This window comes from Octodon degus, unplaced genomic scaffold, assembly GCF_000260255.1.
Source record: "Octodon degus isolate 3935 unplaced genomic scaffold, OctDeg1.0 scaffold00067, whole genome shotgun sequence".
Taxonomy (NCBI): Eukaryota; Metazoa; Chordata; class Mammalia; order Rodentia; family Octodontidae; genus Octodon; species Octodon degus.
This window is the reverse complement of record NW_004524643.1, coordinates 4,986,205-5,000,362: the sequence shown is the minus strand read 5'-3', so window position 1 is coordinate 5,000,362 and position 14,158 is coordinate 4,986,205. Positions and strand designations below refer to the sequence as shown.

Here is a 14,158-nt window from a genome sequence, read left to right as displayed (position 1 = left end):
TAATAATAAAATAAAATTACATACTAACTACTTTGCTCTTACAACCTTTCTCCTCAGTGCAGCTTAGCTGTCTAGAGGTTGCCTAGTGCAGCCCATCCCCGAGGGCTTGGGAGGGGCTGTCTTCCTCCTTGTCAGTCCAATGGGGATGTTAAAAACTTCCCCTGATGGAGCAGAAATCCAAGGTCTGGGGCTGAAGGTGCAGCTCAGCGGCACAGTGCTTGCCTAGGTGCAGTCCGTTGGAAAACTGCAGGCTGACACAGCCTGGTTCTGGGTTCCAACTCTGCTTACTGGTGTAGGACTTGGATCAAGCCCATTAAGGGAGCTAAGGCCTTTCTCACATCCAAATGCAGGCCAGATAAGATGACATGCATAAAAGCCTGTGATGGGGTCCCCATAAGTGTTAATTGCTGCCCTTCCTGGTTTCAGTGTGATGGTTTCATGTGGTGGCAATGAACTACTCTAGCACTGTTTGTCAGGATTCCTTTGCTGGGTGGCTCTGGGTTAGGCCTGGCTGCAGGGACATTTGCATGACACCCAGAGGTACCTTTCACTGAAGGTCAGCATAGCCCAATTCCTGCAGCCCCTGGGTGTTTGTGTGGGGCTCAGCCAGGCTTCTGGTTCCTCCAACTCTTGCAGACTCTGCTTCTGAGACCAGGCCAGGACCCAGGCGCCGACATGGTGGAAGGTGCAGCTGCTTGGAAGGATCAGTGCACGGTCAAGATTAGAGGTGCTGAGAAATCACACGAATTCCACCTCCTTAAGGCTTCCATTTCTGAGCTCCAGTTTGATTTCGATTCACTCCACTGCACACCTGGCTTCTAGCTGGCTGTCAGTGCTACAGCCCTTCTGACCCTCTGGTAGACACCGAGGCAAAAGTCTCCTGTAGAACTGTTCGCCAGCTTCCATAATTGTGGGAACCCTATGTTGTGTTAATGGTCATGCTTCCTGAACACCTTAGTAAGTAAATAAAATACCCCTTTTTGTGAGCCTACAACAGGCCTGTGTACGACCTCATTCTCCTTCACAACCCCACCCTAGGAGGCCTTCACTGACCCCACCTAACCCAGGGAAAACAAAATCGCAGAGTTAAACCCTGGAAATTGGTAGAGCTAGGGTGCAAAGCTATCTGTCCCTCTTCTGCGTCTCTAACCCTAATCACAAAGTGCACACCTCATTAAAGTTAAAATACATTTTATAGTTAAAATACATTAACTATAAAAGTACTGCAAATTCAATAATATACAGAAGCAGGAAAGACTCTTCAACACGTAAGTTTAAGATGCCAAAGGAGTGACAAAAACCTGTAAGCCATGCCAACAGAAGGGAAAACAGCAACAAGGGGGACAGAACTGCGGAGCTGCCGGCCCGCAGGCCAGTGGCTCAGGGGAGCAACCGGTTTGGGCAATGTCCACAGTGAAGGCGGCTGATCCCCAGTGTACAGGCGATTCTGAAAAGAACATTTACTTGGAGCAGAACGAAATGCAGTCGTTGTTTCTGTGCCGATTGCCAGGCAGCACCCTCTTACAGGCCAGCAATCCTTGACTGTCCGACGAGGAGAAAATCAAAGGAGCGATTGAGCGAGAGCTGCCCTGGGCGAGTGCCCGAGAGTCACAAGATCCCAGGACAAAGCGTGAAGGCACGGGCCCCAGTGGCCTTCGAAGAATGCCGGGAGGCCAGCCCTCGAGGTTTTCTGTCTCCCTGAGGACCGAGAGAAGCAGCTCGGAACAAGGCTGTGCTGCCCGGTGGACAACTTGGAGCGGAGCAGATTCGTATTGCGTGGCTCACTCTGGACAGAGAGGGAAGAATGGGACCAAGGGAGGATCAGGAAAGGGAGGGCAAGGGCCAGCCAAATAGCTCAGCAGATTAAAGCTCCTGAAAGCAGGCACAGGGGCCGGAAGTTCGATCCTCAGGTCTGCCATGCCAGCCCCACCCCGGGGGGCACTGAGCCTGGGTGTGGTAGAGCACACCTGTAACCCCAGCACTTGGGAGGCTGTAAACAGGAGAATCACTATGAGTCCGATCTAGTAGTGAGACTCTGAACACGCTAGAGATCCTTAGGAAGGGAGGGCAGGTAGCATGTCCCACTGGGTCCAGCCTTCTCTGCGTCCCGCCTGGGCTCAGCCTTCGTTGAGCTTGGTGCCCTCATTCCCAGGAGCCTCCCTCCTTCTCTCCACCCAGTGGTGACTGGCCTCCCTTTCAGTCTGAGTTATGGGTCACCACAGGGAGAAGGCTTCTTATTGTGGTTCCTGCTCCTTCCATGTTTCCCATGTCTCACATCCTCTGTGCTTGTTTCTTGTGTGCCGATAACTCTTCCGAGAACCACCCTATCTCTGAAGTTTTTTTTTCTTCCTTATATTAAAATAAGCTGCTTTAATCAAAATAAGCTGTTTTTAATCAAAGCTGTGACCCATCCCAAAGATAAAAAAGAATAATATAAAAATATAAACTGGACATGGAGTTATATGCTTATAATCCCAAGAATGATCACAAGCTTGAGGCAGTGTACCTAGGCAATGTTCTGAAACCTTGTCTTAAAATAAAAAATAAAAGAGGTAGAGAATGTAGCTCAGTGGTATTGTATACCTGGGTTTGATTTCAAGTACTGAGAAAGAAAGGAAGAAAAAAGAAGAGAAAGAAACAAAAGAAAGAAGAAAAAGAAAGGAAAGAGAAAGAAAGAAAGAAAGAAAGAAAGAAAGAAAGAAAGAAAGAAAGAAAGAAAGAAAAGCATTTCAACCTTTTTACCAAGATGGTGACGAAGGCAAAGAAGGAAGCCCCTGCTCCTCCCAAAGCTGAAGCCAAAGCAAAAGCTTTGGAGGCCAAGAAGGCCAGGCTGAAAGGCTTCCACAGCCACAAAAAGGGCTGTTCCCGTAGTGTAGTGGTTATCACATTTGCTTCCCACAGCCATAAAAAGAAGATACGAACGTCACCCACCTTCCGCAGTCCCAAGACACCGTGGCTCTAGAGGCAGCCCAGATACCCTCGGAAGAGCGCCCCCAGGAGAAATGAGCTTGACCTCTATACCATCATCAAGTTCCCCCTGACCACAGAGTCAGCCATGAGAAAGATCTAGGACAACACACTCGTGTTCATTGTGGATGTCAAGGCCAATAAGCACCAAATTGAACAAGCTGTAAAGAAGCTCTATGACATCGATGTTGCCAAGATCAATACTCTAATCAGGCCTGATGGAGAGAAGAAGGCATATGTTTGACTGGCTCCCAGTTATGATGCACTAGATGTTGCCAACAAAATTGGTGTCCTCTAAACTGAGTCCAGCTGGCTAATTCTAAATGTAAGGAAAGAAAAAGAGTCTTATCATCTAGATATTTGTACCACTAACACATCAAGCAATCTCTTGGTCTCTGGGTGCCACAAGGTGAACAGTGTCCTTTAGCACACACTCCTGTCATGTTCTACTACCTTACTACAGACCTAAAAGCAAGGAGGCTGACCAACTAGGGGCCAAAACCTGCAAAACTATGAGTCCAAACAAAACTTTCATGTTTTTAAGGTGATTGCCTCAAGTGTTTTGTTATAGAAACAACAATGCTGACTAACACACTGGCAGGCATGACTCAATTCACGTGACTGGTGTATGTATCTATGGAATAATGTTGGGCTGAGAGATGGGTAAGAGCCTGGGCTTTGTAGTTAAGTCCACATGAGTTGGAATCTCAAATGAGCCATAGAATCTTGATGATTAATGATTCTCTCTGAACCTTGACCTTCTCTTACAGAGAATGAAGGTAGTAAAGTTGTCAAAAGTTATCATAAACTTGTGATGACTCACTTAAGTGAAATATACAAAACTCACCAAAGATGGCATTTAATGAGATCATTGTGTGTGTGTTGAAAGATATAGTTTTAAATGTTTGTTATTTCAGCCATTTCCAAGTATAAAATTCAGCGGCGCTCAGTGAATTCATGGGATGGTTCAACCATCACCACTATCTAGTACCGGGACATTTTTGTCACCCCCAAAGGAAACCCCACCTGTGTTACGCAGCCACTCCCGTTCCCTGTCCTCTGGGCCCCTGACGGCTGCTGATCTGCTTTCTGTTTCTATGGAAAATCATTATGGTTTATCTTCGCCCTTTTGCTCTCTTAGTTTTTTGTGGTAGTGTTAACCATGATCAGGTTTCTCTCATCCAACCAACACAATGAAATGTTTCAAAGGAAACAAAAGCTGCAAAACGAATGTATAGGAATTACTGGGCACATCTCCTTGAGCCACGGCCCTGCTTCATATTTCAGGGAAGATCCACCTGCCCTTTCTTTGCACTCTCCAACGGCACTGCGAAGCCCTGGAGCGTGGCTCCCAGCAGCCAAAGCCACGTTCCACTTTCAGCCTCTGTCCCCCTCCCTTTCCTTTCACCCCAGGACACTGCTGACCACGCCTCCTCCTTTATCTCCCAGGGCCACTTGTCTGCCCAGTCCTCTGCTATAGCAGCCCTGTTTGCCTCCCCTGCTTGTCCCTCCTGCCATACTGTCAGATGGACTCGGCTGGCTACCGGCTCTCAACCTGAATTCCAGATTCTTTTGTATTGGACCTTGCTTCCGGGTTGTTCTCAAGACATTGGCTATGGGCTGGATGTGTACTCTAAGCCGATGTGTTGGAAGCTAACTATCCAGGGCGACAGTGTCGAGAGGTGGGACGTTTGGACTTGGTTGGCTCATATGGACTCTGCCCTCATGAGCAGATGGAAGTCAGTACCACAGGAGTGGCCCCGTTATCTCTAGAGTGGGCTGCTGCCCAGCGCACTTGGCCCCCGCTTGCTCTCTCCCACCCTCCACCTTCCACCATGGATGAAGGCAGGACAGTCTCGCCAGCTACTGACGCCTCAACATTGGACTTTGCAGCCTCTGGAGCTTCGCAAACTAAATTTCTTATCTTTATAAATTACCCAGTATTTGATATTCAGTTATGACTCTTGTTGCAACCTGATTTAGGTCCCTAGGATCTTTTCTTTTTATTCACCTATATCTTTGCTATCACTGTCAGAGTTATGAGTTACATCTTAAAATAGAAAAGTGGTTGTATCACTTTCCTACTTAAATACCTCCACCTATAAGAAAAGACAGCTAAGCTCCACCCCCTGACCCTGGTCATCTCATCACCCCCAGAACATTTAGGATCCGTCACAAACACATCGCTCTGTACCCTGTGGATTTCCAAGTGAAGCTACCTCTGTCTTAGCCTCAGATGTGTGTCCTCGACCTGCACTAAGCCAACCAGCCTCTGAGTCCAAGAAGTGAACCAGGCAGTGAAAGCAGCCCTATAGGCTGGTCAAATAGCTCAGCGAATTAAAGTGCCTGCAAGCAGGCACAGGGGCTGGGGGTTCGATCCCTGGGCCTGCTGTGCCAGCCCCGCTCCCAGGGCCCACTGAGAAAGCGATTGAGATTGGGCGTGGTGGCGCGCACCTATAATCCCAGCTCTTGGGAGGCTGTAAACAGGTGGACCACGACGAGTCTGATCTAGTGGTGAGACCCTGAACACCCTGGAGACTTTTCCCTAAAATACAAAAAAAAAAAGAAAAGAAAAGAAAGAAAGCAAGCAAGCAAGCAGCCCTGGACTGCGGTCTGGGCTTGGAGGACATCATATTTATATGCACTGGCCATGAAGAAATGAAGCACAGAGAATGAATGGCTGCTTTTTGCAAATAAAAGGAGCCTGAGACTAGGCTCATCTTAAGGGGGAGAGGAAAGAAATCCTTACTGCATCCAGCCGTGCCAAGCAGGATGCACTCTTCGCCGATTTTTAAATGGAATCTAATTCATGGCACCCCTCAGCTCTGTTTTGTTCTATTTTTTGAATTTGACTTTGTTTTACTTGAAATCTAACTCTGCATATCACCTTTTTAAGCCAGTGTTTCCTAAATTTTGCTAGATACTAGAATGACCTGGAGAATTTAGAAAATCTCCCGTGTCAAGAGAATCAAAACATCTCCATCTGGGTGCCGGCATCAGTAGTTTTTAAAAATTGTGGATTCCAGTGCCTAGCAAAATCTAGAATCTACTGCCGCAAGCAAAATAAACTGTTTCCTCTGGACAGGCCTCGCTCGTGCCTCCTAGTTACTGGAGCCCCTTCTATAGCGTATTACTGCTCCACCTCCCCTTGGGGCTCTGAGCATCTTGATGGCAGACTCGCACCTCTTTTTGCTCTAAGTTTGAACATGATAGAACCTTGGAAAGTATGAAAATAGTGAACAAATAGGACAGGGCTACATCATCTTTTGTGTACTTTTTCCTTCAACAAAAATGATACAAGGTATAAGAGAGGAGAAAACAAAACAACAACAAAAACTTTAATGGTGGACTGTGGAGCCGGACTTGATTTGCTCAGATCCTGGTGGCCCAGGGCAAATACTCAACCCTTGTAGCCCCACTTTCCACCTCTACAAAATGTAAATCCACTAGCACTTACATCACAGCCATGGTTCATGATAGGTTCTTCTTTTGGGGGGAGGGACGGAACTAGGGATTGAATTCAGGCCCTTGTGCTTGCCAGGGAAGTGCTTATTCCACGGAGTCATCTCCCCAGCCCCCCTGATAGGTTCTGGCCCTACTATGAACTGCTGAATTATCATGGTGGCCATCTAACACGGCTGAAGCCCTTCAAACGACAGCTTGTCTTCTTAGTGACCAATTCCTCCTCCTTCCCCCCCCCCAGTCCAGGGTACAATTTCCTCTCACTTTTCGCACACACAGGAGAGACCCCAACCAGCTCCTTACATGTAATTAAAACTGCCCCTCAAACTCCTTCCCCAACAAAAGTCCACAAGAGCCCATCATTCTTTGTCTCAGGTCAGAGGATCTGCCCCATCTGCCCTTGATCTTCTCCGTGTCTTCAGAGTTAGTAAAGGCTTCTTTTATCTGTCCTATCACTGTGCTGCGCCTCTGAAAAACCTAATGGTTAGTAACGCAGAACACTTTAAATGTGCTTGGGCTGCAGACAGTAAGCACACACCAAGGGTTCTATCCCCACCCAGTCACTTGTACCCGAGGAAGAGGAGAGGCTGGCTCTCAGGGTGGCTGAGAGGTGAACAGGAAGTGAGACCAGCGAGGACAGCTGGCTCTTTGCAGAACCTCACACAGGGAACATGGGGTGTGGGAGGAAGCAGGACAGAGAGTGCTCTTTGGTATTTTCCTTTCTAAGCTGCCAGCTTCTCAAAGATACTGGAAAATTATGACCAGTGAGATAGCTCAGCAGATGAAGCACCTGCTTAGGCAAGCACAGGGGCCAGGGTTCGATCCCTGGCACCACATGCTATGCCAGCCCTGCCCCCCCAGATGCACTGAACTGGCCACCATGTCCAGACATGGTGACGCATGCCTGTAATCCCAGCGCTGGGGAGGCTGAAAACAGAATGATCCCCATGAGTTTGACCTGCATAGTGAGACCCTGCGCGCGCGCGCGCGCGCACACACACACACACACACACACACACACACAAAGATACTGGAAGAGCCACCTGAGGAGAAGCCAAAGCATGGAGTAGGTAGGGTCAACCCCAGCAGGAGATGGATCTAGAGCCCAGGGGCTGGAGGAGCCAAGGACCTGAGCACTTGTGTCACCATAGGAGACCAAAGGAACCACAGAGAGGATGGGCGCCAGCGTGTTCACACCTGTGTGCACCCTAGGGGTTGTTCTCTTTGTGTGCAGTTGGTTAGCATAGGTGAACTGTGTTCGGGTGACTGCAAGTTTACCATGCTGGGGGGGTGGGAATCTTGGGGTTCATGGTGATGAACAAAAGGCCTGCAAAGTCCTCAGCTGCTGCTGGCCTGGCCCTGCCCTCAATGCCAACAGCACCAGATGAAGTGCCTTCAGGGCCACCTGGATAGTTGGAAGGAGGCCAGTGGAAGGACTTATTGTTTTGTATTATTCATATTATTCATCACATACAATGCAGTCTCTTGCAAAGAAATTCTGCCTGAGGGCAAAGGAAAGCATTTTCTTATAGAAGGCAGTGTGTGTGTGTGTGTGTGTGTGTGTGTGTGCGCGCTGGTGGGGTGAGGGTATTGAACTCAGGACCTTCACACAGACCTACATCCTCAGTCCCTTTTAAATTTTTTACTTTATATTTGGAGATGACTATTGCTCAGGCTGGGCTCAAGCTTTCGATCCTCTGGCCTCAGGCCCCGAGAACACCAGGATTATAGGCTTGAGCTGCAGAATACAACTTTATAACAGTTTTCTTATAACTGGACTCTGCTGGTAAAGTCTTTCTGTTGAAAGTGCGTTTGCTTACAAATGGGTCAGTCAGAGGCTGGAGGACTCTTGGCAGTTATGGAGAGGGGCAGCCAGTGTCTGGCCAAGGATGACCTAGAGAGCCTCACTACCCCCCTCTCCCACTGCTTGCTTATCTCTAAAAGAAAGGGTGGGACCCCAGGCTGCTTCCTTCCTCCTTCCCAGAAGCTTGCGCTTACTGAGCTCCCCCTCCAGCAGGGAACTCCTGTGGGTGCTGTAGGGAGAGGAATACAACCTGATTAAACAAAACCCAACAGAGACAAACAAAATCCGATTAAGCCATTGGCCCTCCCTTGAGGACTGTGTGGCTTTACAGAAAACTACAGCTGTCCTTCAGAACTGGTGCCAGGGGTCCCTTAGATACCAAAACAGAGGGTACTCAAGTCCCTTGCATAAGAGAGTGTAACATTTGCCTACAATTTACCCTCACGTTTCTGTGTATTTTAAATCATCTCCCGATTATCCACAATGCCCAATGCAGAGTGACTACTGTGTAAATCCTAGCATTACTGTATTGTTCAGGAAGTCATGGCCTCCGGAGGTGGGTGCATTCGGCATGAACATATTTTTCCCCATGTTTCCAACCAAAGTTGGGTAACTGCACATACAAAACCCACAGGTACAATAAGCTGACAGATAACGAAAATCCCTCTGCTGGAGTTGGCGGGTTCATGACTTCTCACCTAAACACTTTCGGTGGTTTCCTCCTAGCTTGCAATGATCGCTTGGGCCTCAGTCTCAGCATTTATCACTGTGTGACCGTCTGCTCTGCTGGGGAAGGCTTAGATCTTCACTGTTGTTTTGTTTCTTGTGTGTGATGCTTAGCTGGTGCTGACTGAATGATTGTGAAGTCATTGGCTATCTTACATGAAGAGCTCCTGCACGCGTGAACACACACACACACACACACACACACACACACACACACACACACACAATCTGCCTCTTGCTTCTCAGGCCATACCCATGCCTTGGGGAATGCTGGGAAGCAAGGACATGGAGATTCTTTTCCTTAATACTTCAACCCCCAGGCAACATGGGATACACTGCCAACGTTCGCATTCCCGTGCCCAGCTCTGACATGCATCATCTGCCATTTTTGCCTTGGATATTTTCCTTCTTTTACCAAGGACGTTGGAGCTAACAGATGTTCTGTATCCCAAAGAAATCCATTTCCTCTCCTTCTGAGTCATTCATATGCACGCTTTTCTGTTTACCACAAAAGCGTATATTGCTAAATGACATTTTATATTGCTTTGCATGTTAAGCGTCTCAACTTGGTATCATCTCATACCATAGACAGGAAATTAAGATGTGTTTTCCCCCTCAACATTACTCAGATCTACGTGGACTTACTTGGAGGCTGACCATTCTGTTCCCCAGCCTGTTTGTCTATTGCTGCACAAATTCCTTGGTGGAAGGGTCTGTGAGGTTGCAAGAGCTGGCAGGGTAAGTCTGCTTGTTCTCCAAAGCACTTCAGCTTTTTGCTTTCGTATAAATTTTTGGACCAGCCCTGTTATGGTTAGTGTCTAGTGTCCCCCCAAGGCCTCATGTATTCTTGGGGAGGCTTCTGGAGTTTGCCGTTGATTATTGTGGGTGTGGATGCTGCACCTGCCCTGGGGCAGGCAGTTCACATTACAGTATATGGAGAGGAGAGAGGCTGGCTAGCTGCCTGGGCTGCTGCCGTTCCCTTTGCTCTCTGCTCTTTGCCGCCTTCGTGAATGGTGCTCTCTGCCTTGTGCCGCTCTGCCTTGGAGCCAGCTGAGTATGGACTGAAACCTCCAGTCACTGTGAGCTAAATAAACTTTTTCTTCCTTCATTTTGAGTGTCAGGTATTTGTCCAGCAATGAGAGAAGAGTAACTAAGACAATCCCCTAAAGGTTTAACACACACTTGCAATCCCGTCTAGTTGGGAGGCTGAGGCGGGAGAAATCTGAGCTCAAGGCCAGCTTGGAAAACTTAATGAGATCTCATTCTCAAACGAAAAACAATTTTGGAAATTCCTTACTTAAATTAATATATCAGTGTGAAAGAAACTCTGTCTTTATGATACTGAGTCCTGTCCTAGTAGTACCTGTTGTGACACGTGGCGAGCACATTTATCATGGCGCCGTACCACGTCTTCCATGGTGGGCCTGGTGCAGCCTTGGAGCTGCTCAGCTCTTCTCTGGGGGTACATGGTGATGAACCTGTGCAGTTGCCTGCAGGGATCTGGTGGCAGAGGCAGGAGCATCTGAGAGCTCTTACTGGGCCAGGGTGGAGTCCAGCCTGCAGGAACAGGAAGGAGGCAGACAGGCTGCTCAGGCCCCCGCTGAGGTGGGCTCACCCGGGGAGAGAGAGCAGAGGCTGAACGCTGCACTGCCTCGGCCTCCGACTGCCACTGCGGCAGACAGCGCCATCCGCCATCATGCCTTCCTCTGCCAAGCCTGTGGATCTCAGCTTCCTTTCAAAAGGTCACTCCAGGGAGATCTGGCACCCGGGAGGCAGCACCCGACCCCCCAACCCAAGGCTCTCACAGGCCACAGGTGATGACTCCACATGGGTGGCTATGAGTGACTTCCCAGGCCTGCCCAGACAGGACCTGAGCCTGCCCCGCTCTGCAGATGGCACGGTGAGTGTGTCAGACCTATGCCTTTCTCCCAAGATGAAGATCACTTCCTGGAGAGAAACAGAAGGCTCTGGGCAAGCCAGCGAGCTGAACAGACCATGTGGAGAAGCCCTTGGCTGCAGGACCCAGCTGTGACTGCTCCTCCCAGCTGCCAGCTGACTCTGGGACTTCTGGGGCAGGAGTGCTGGAAATCTGGCCCCTGAGCGCTTGGCAGAGAAACTATTTGTATCTCCTTCCACTGCTTACAGAGACAAATAATTACCGAGCATTATGATACAGATTACAAACAAGGTGTCTGTCTTGCTCCTGCTGTGCCAGCAGGTTAGAGTCCCTCATATGCTGAGAATCTGCTATGTCTCGCCCTGGGCAAAGTGCTTAGAAGACATGACCTCACCCATTGACAGCACAGTGGCAGGTGAGACCCTCCACTCAAGCACAAGAAATTAAGGCTCTGGGAGCTGAGGGGACTCATCCAGCTGAGGGCCCATAGCTGGTCCATGGCAGGGCTGTGAGCTGGGATCTGTGGACCTGTGACTATAGGGTCCATGTCCAGCCCGTGTGGTGTTGTTACCTTCTGTTAGAGGAAGGAAAGGTGGGAAGAAAGTGAGGGAGAAGGAAGGAAGAAGGGTGTGGAGAGACCATGGCAAGAAGAAAGGGGAAGAGGGAGAGAGAGGGAGGCTGGGAGTATGGGAGGCCAGAGGCCTGACCAGGAAAGAGCTTCCCTTCCCAAGGCCTGCCTCCTAGGTCCTAGGCTCACCCATTCCAGGGTGAGCTTGTATTTCCAGAGTGACCTTTTGTGTTCCTTGGAGGAAGGAAAGAAAGGAAGTGGGGAGGAGGACAGACTGTCACAGCTGAGGGTCCTCTCTGAAGGGAAGACCGGTTCTTTGACTCCCAGTGGGCACAGAGAAGCCCAAGGCAAATTCCCTCGGGAGCCCTGCCCTTTGTGACCAGAACAGAGAAGCCACAGCAGCCCTGTCACTCCTAGGTCCTGGCAGAGGGACTCTGCTCTAGACAAATGGAAGAACTAGAGGGATAAATGTAAAACAGGAATAAAAATAAAGCTTTTCCAGAATATAGAAATGTTTTATCTCTAGGGTTGGGTCTCTGGACATTCTTCTGGGTTCCACTGCTCTCTCACATGGACGAATCGGGGATAGCACGCTCTTCCTGCTGCTGGATCTGCAGGACGCTGTTCAAAGCTCCTCCGCCTGAGCGAACAGAAGGGTGGTAAGGGTGAAGTGGACTTGGGGAGGTCCCTGCGGGTGGGGCTGCCACTCCCGAGCTGCCCTTAAGAAGGGTTCATTGCAAGGCATTACCTCAGCCAAGAAGAAGCCTCTCTGGACTTTGGACTCCACGTTCCCTCCCTGGTGTCCCCAGCTGCTAGGCGCTTCCTCTTTCTGATAGCTGCTGAAGGAGTTCTGTGAGGCCAGCTCTCCTCCTGAGCTCTCTGGGGTATGGACTTCATTGGTCCCTCCGTAGGAAACAGGGCAGACAGGATGTTGATGCCAAAGCAAGCCAGAAACCGAGTCAGTATGGAAGGCATTTGCCAGCTTCCTGTCGAAATTCTCCGGGCCCAGCTACAAGGCCTGCCAGGACAGGATTATTGGGCCCAGGGCCCTCAGGGAGTTAACAGATTGGCTCCAGGCCTGGCAGGGGCTCTAGGGCAGGTGGGCTGGGGCTCCGACAGGAAGAATCTTTGGCATTTGCCAAGGATCCTTGTCCTCAGGTGGGCAGCGGCATCTCACTTCCTTTTCAAAAAGAGTGGTTTAAGATTGAGAAACAAGCTCTGCCCTAAAAGGGGAAAAGATAAGGTAGCAAAACCCTAGAACTCCAAGCAAATGGACTCCAGGAGGCTGCCACTCAGAGAGAACTCTGTGAGAACAACAGCCAGCACTCAACTGCAAGGGGGGCTGGAAAAGGCAGGATGGGAATCTTAGGGAGGGCCCAGGGCAGGAGGGCCTGGCAGGATGCGTGGGTTGGGCTCCCCCTCACTGCCCAGGCAGCGCAGAGGAACAGCTCGAGCTCTACCCAGGGCCTGGCTGGGGCAGGCAGAGAAGGACCCCTGCGTCTACTCCTATAGGAAATAAAATGGAAATCTTAGCTTGGCCCCATTATGGTCCTATTTTTCTCCCACAGGGTTGTCAGACCATTTGCTGGCACTGACTGCATGCATTCCCTTTTGAAGCCAGTGCGTTCCCTCAGGCCCTTTCTTAGGGGTCCTTGGGGAAGCGGGGAAAAGGAGGAAATGGAGGCACAGGGAGCTAAGGTGCAGAAGCGAGCACAAACCCGTGGCCCCGGCAGGCGATGGCCGCCACCTCTCTGTCTCTGCGCTACTCCCATGAGCTGGGGCTGTGCACGGTACACGGCAGGGCCTGCGGGCCTTGCCCTCTGCCTGCCCCCTGCCTGCCTATCACTCCCTGGTGCTTCAGTGAGGAGCAAGAGGACAGGCCAAGAGCGGGAAGAAGGTTCCCAGGCAAATAAAATGTCTGTCTCTGAGCCTTGCCTGGGACAGCTGTATTCTGCTCTGTGTGAGCTCTCATGCCCCGTAGGCCAACCTAGCGCTGTCTGTCCTCAGGGAGACCCAGTGAAGAGAAGACACAAAGCTTGAGGCAGAGGCGTGATATGATGGAGGGCGTAGGCACCGGAGCAGAGGGAGAGCTGTGTCCTCTCTAGCAGTCGGCCCATCCACGTAGGCAGGGAAGCTGCGAAGAAGTTTGCAGGGAGGCATGGCGTCTGACACCCTCCGCTGTTTTTTGTCTGACATCTCTAGTTAACTCTCCATGACTCGATTACTTTTTTTTTTTAAATGTATTTAGTATAGGGTCTACAGGGTCTTACTGTGTAGATCAGACTTGTGATGATCCTCCTATTTTCAGCCTCCCAAGTGCTGGGATTACAGACTTGTGCCACCACGCCTAGTCTCAATCACTATCTCTGGGGATTGAGTCAGAACAGCACACTGGGGACCGAACCTCAGTTGTTGCACTCTGCCTAAGCCGGTGCTTTAGTCAGCTGATCTATCAGGCTGGCCCTGACTTGATCACTTTTCATTGTTCTAATTTCCAAACTCTGTGCAGGAAGATAAGAGGGAACAGGGACCATGGGTAGGACTCTTGGGGTGGCCACCCTACTTGCCATGTGTTCTGGTGCTGTGGTTCCCAGCAGGGTTCTGTGAACCCCAGGGCGTGGAGTGGTTTCTTGGGGCTACAAAGGCAATGCAATGGGTTTGTGTGTGTGAGGAACTTTGGCTCATTCTCTCTCTCTCTCTCTCTCTCTCTCTCTCTCTCTCTCTCTCTCTCTCT

General features: G+C 50.0%; 1 pseudogene; it reads left to right on the top strand.

Moving 5' to 3' along the window:
• The first annotated feature begins 2,746 nt into the window (after positions 1–2,746).
• Positions 2,747–3,265, top strand: LOC105742693 (annotated as a pseudogene).
• The last annotated feature ends 10,893 nt before the right edge of the window (positions 3,266–14,158 follow it).